A 4373-nucleotide genomic window follows, 5' to 3' on the forward strand; every position below is an offset into this window, starting at 1 on the left:
CGTTTTCCTCCTTCCTCTCCTCACGCACTTTTCTGTCGGCCGAGAAGCGCCCGGCAGCGGTGGCTCGGAGCAGGCCTACAGCACCGCTAGGCTCCGCCCCGGCCCTACGCCGTCAGTCGGGTCCCGCCGGGCCCAGCGCCCAACGTCACTCGCTACAGCCGTAACCCCCCGCAGCCCCTCAGCCATTTGACGGCAAAACGGGGATTAGCGGCTGGCCAGGGGTTGCTCAAACCTTTGAACGCACGTCAGCTGTCATTAGCGAGAAAACGCCCCAGCCCTGCTCCTCCTCCTATCTGTGAGGCCTTCATGGCCTCAGCATCCGACCTCCCCTCACCGCCTGCTCCGAGCCCTCTGCAATCCTGTACTGACGAACGGAAGCAGGTATTCAGGAAGAGGCTATCACAAAAACCACCCCGTGTGACAAAAGCAGCTGGTGGAGGTTCCCAGCCCTCTGGCTGTTATCCTCCAGCTCCCTCACGTACTCCCACCCGTGAGCTTCCCGTATTTGGGCTTTATTTCAAGGAGAGCTGTCGCTGTTTCCCTCAGCACCAGACAGAAAACAGGAGCAGGGCTCTGCTCAGTTACAGAAGCAATCAAAGATTTGACGTGTCTTATCTGTCCCGAAGAGTTCTGGAGCAACAGCATCCAAAAGCCATACATTTAAAGATGAAGCTGAAGACATCTGGCAAAACAAAACAACAAGCAGTAGAAAACAGTCTGAGATCAGAAAGCTTATTGCTCCCAGAACTAAAGTTGCTGGGGTTAACAATGCCCGAACAGCATCACCTTAGAGACTGTTATGATTCTCACTGTTTTTTACCTCTGATTGCTGCTAAATTCTCAGAAATATCCCAGTTACAGATGTCTTGTATTACCTCAGTTTATTTTGTCAGATTGAACTTCTTCCCTTGCTTGTCAAGCACTTCATTTTTTTTTTAACCACAGCTGAGACTAATTTTTAACTTTTTTAAAACTTTTTAAAGTCCCCTTAGAATTAAAAGCTGACTGAAATAAGTCTATATACAGTTTTCAGACTCTCCAGAGGCCCTTAATCCATACTTCAAGAAGGAATTAGTGCCAGCTTTATAAAGATACCAAGGTGCACATAAACACCTACACGCTTTTAAAAATCTGGGCCTTACTAAACAACAAGTTTGGAGGAAAGCAGATGTTTCAAATAAGAGTTTTGTGACATTAGTCCCTATCTAGAGGCTTGCTCTTACCAACAGTTGCATGTAGCACATAGTTCCACTGAAATCTTACTGTACTATTTGCCATAGTAAAACTGAGCACGTGTGCTCAGTGGATCACAGCCTAAAAGTTAAGAAACTGGGTAGTTATTTGCTACTCCAGAGAGTATCATAAGCATCAGTTGGTTTAGTTAAGCACTGGAGGAAGCTGACAGAAAAAACCCCACCACAATCAAGTCCTTTATTTGTGTAGATTCCTCTCTGTTCAGCTTTAGAACAAACTTAGGGAACTGTACCTATCTTATCCAAACTGTGGGAAATATATATCCTTGGTGAATGCTGTCAGACCTGCATCTGTATTCTTCACATTAACGTACTGATACATTAGTACAACCATATCTCTTGCAATAGAGGTTTCACAGCCAGAAGAATATGTTAGTTCCTTAGGTGTTAGCTTTCCACATTTGGGAAATAAATATAAGCTGAAGCATATGGAAAATAAATACAAAAAAAAAAAAAAAAGAAAAGGAAAGAAATCAGGATGAGATGCAACTTGTCATTTTTTTTCTGGGAAAAAAACAAAACAGAACAAAAAACAGCTCCCTAAAACAAGGAAAGGAGAAAAAGGAAAAAAAAAAGAAAAAAGAAAAAAGAAAAAAAGAAACTATGTAAATAGAATAGAAATAAATAAAGAAATGGGAGAAAGCCTTCAGCATCTGTTCATTTTCCTAAAAACATTGCAGCTTTCTTAAATGAACCTCAATACAGAAGCACAAAACCAACTGCTGTTAAGTGTTATCTGCCAAAATAAAAACATTTTAAATTGCTGGAAAACAGTAATAAAACATAAAGTATTCTAAAAACCAAATACACAGGCCTATATGAATAACATTAAGAAAAGATTCAACTAGTTAAAAATAAAATAAAATAAAATAAAGCTATTTTCTAGAGAACAAGCACCTCTCCCTCTTACCTTAGTTTCCATATCCCCACACTGAGGACAGTAGTATTTATTCCTTGAGAAATAATACCCAGATGAATTAATTAGCTCATTATTGCCAGTAATTACAGTGGTTGTTATGTGCTTTGAGATAGCTGGGTGAAAGTACCATAAGTCTGATTAAAACGAGAACCTGCTCAGGAAAGCAATAAGAAGAGGAATGTGAGGCATTGAACTTTTATCGTGGGATCTTGTTTGGCCTTAGCTGGTAGTAGTTGAAAACTGTAAGCATGCCCAGCTGCTCTGAGGGCTACAGGGAATGAGATAACATCCTGTTGTGCTACGGGAGTCAAGTGCTCAGAACGTGGTGTCCTAGCATCAATGCACAAGCATTTCTCCATCCCATTCGTGCTTGGGATGCTCCTATTTTCTTGTCTAGTTTCCAGCTGATTTCCCTTCCTTGTGAGCTTTCCATGCCTGATGCCTGTGGCTAGCAGGTAATTTCTCCTCTGTGCCTCAACTGCCTCTTGCTGCTGCAGCTTCTCCTTGCTGGGAAAAGGAGGAATGACCCTTGCTTCCAATGAAAGAGGGGGATCTGTATGCAGAGGGTCCCTCTTGGAGTGGGTCAGAGGGATGAGGAAATGATTTAAGGCTGCAATCTTTGCAAGCAATGCCAGAGCACATCGATATTTCTGGAAAGCAGGAGCCAGCTGTGCCTGAGCAGAGAGCACTGCTCAGCGCAGTGTCAATGTTGAAACCCAGCGGCATTTTGATATGAGACAAATTTTATTAAAACCATAAGAAGCAACCAGTCAATAGCTGGTTCTTGCAGCTAGCGTATACATAAAAGAAACGTCTGGCTGGCTGACAACAAGCAAAATGCTTGCAGTCCTCGGCCCCAGAAATGCAGGCTTCCTTAGTCACACAGCTTTCAATAGCTGCAAACACAGAGCTATGTTGCTAAATGTTAAGGGCTCAGCTGTTTACCAGAAGAATGTTTCCTCCTCTGAACACATGTTTTTGCTTAAAAGAACTTCTCCAAAACACTTAATTTCATTAGCAAATACAGCATTATAGTCCTAACAAACATGCCATACAGTGTCCCTTTGCAAAAGCAAAAAGAGCAGTGTTGACTGCTGGGCGTAGCAGAGGACAGAGGTGGGCTACATGTAGGAAACACCACTGCTTGAAATCTGGTGATTTAAAGCTGATCTCACACTCTGAAATGCACTTATCGTTATGCACTGTTTTCATATTCTGTTCCACGTCAAAAGCACAAATGTGGAATAGCACCAGTGCTGTCCCAACATTGGCAAATCACCATCTTTCACTCCCAAGGCTCAGCTCTTCCCTTCAGCAGGGAAGTGATGCTTCCCCTCTTACATAAAGCACATTGGGATCATTACACGGGAACGTCAGTGCCACTGTTTCTGTGTAAGTGCTCTTCTGTCTTCTAAATGAAATTACATTTAAATGAATACATTTACATTAGCAGCTGATTTATCCTGGAGTACTACGGAGATGAAAGCAGAAGGTTATAGAGTGAAAACATCATATTTTTAGTTAAGTTGCTTTGAGCTTGTGGATGGTGAAGTGATGGCCAACGTCTGACCAATTTGGTCAGCTCAGCACTGTGATCTAAAAATGATCTTTATGCGATGGAGCTCAAGCTACTATGGGAAATCTGTGCTGAAAGAATTACAGTGAAAGGAATGACCCTGAGGAAGCATGCTGTTCACATTCCTCTTACTTCTTTTGATTCTGGTATCCAATGGGAAAGTTCTTGATAAGCTTTATTGTACTGCAGAAGGTATAAACAGTGTGTTCTGAAATCTTCTGAGCTTAAATCCTAACCTTACTTTTTAATTTGCTTCTGAATTGTCCCACAGATATATCTGTCCACCTATATGCTTATAAAGAGCAAAATACGTTTCTGTTATACCTTTTTTTAAACATTGTGTTCCTGAATGATTGTTTTTTTTAATGTACTGCAATATTCGTCTATATACCGAACTGCAATGTATCGCTTGATGTTTGCAATCAAAATTTAAAGTAGTAACATTTTTCTGATTTACTCATTTGCATGCTTCAGAGTATAAAGTGATTCTTGCAGTAAGGTCAGGAAGGAATTTACTCTTCAGCAGAGAATTGTACTGAATAGAGTGGCGTTCAGTATGGAGGGCATTGGCTTTCAGACAGAGCTAATGGGACCCTGTTTTTCACATGAGCCTTCGTGAGTGCTT

The sequence above is a fragment of the Lagopus leucura genome, unplaced genomic scaffold, assembly GCF_019238085.1.
Source record: "Lagopus leucura isolate 7727_CA_CO unplaced genomic scaffold, USGS_WTPT01 Super-Scaffold_100159, whole genome shotgun sequence".
NCBI lineage: Eukaryota > Metazoa > Chordata > Aves > Galliformes > Phasianidae > Lagopus > Lagopus leucura.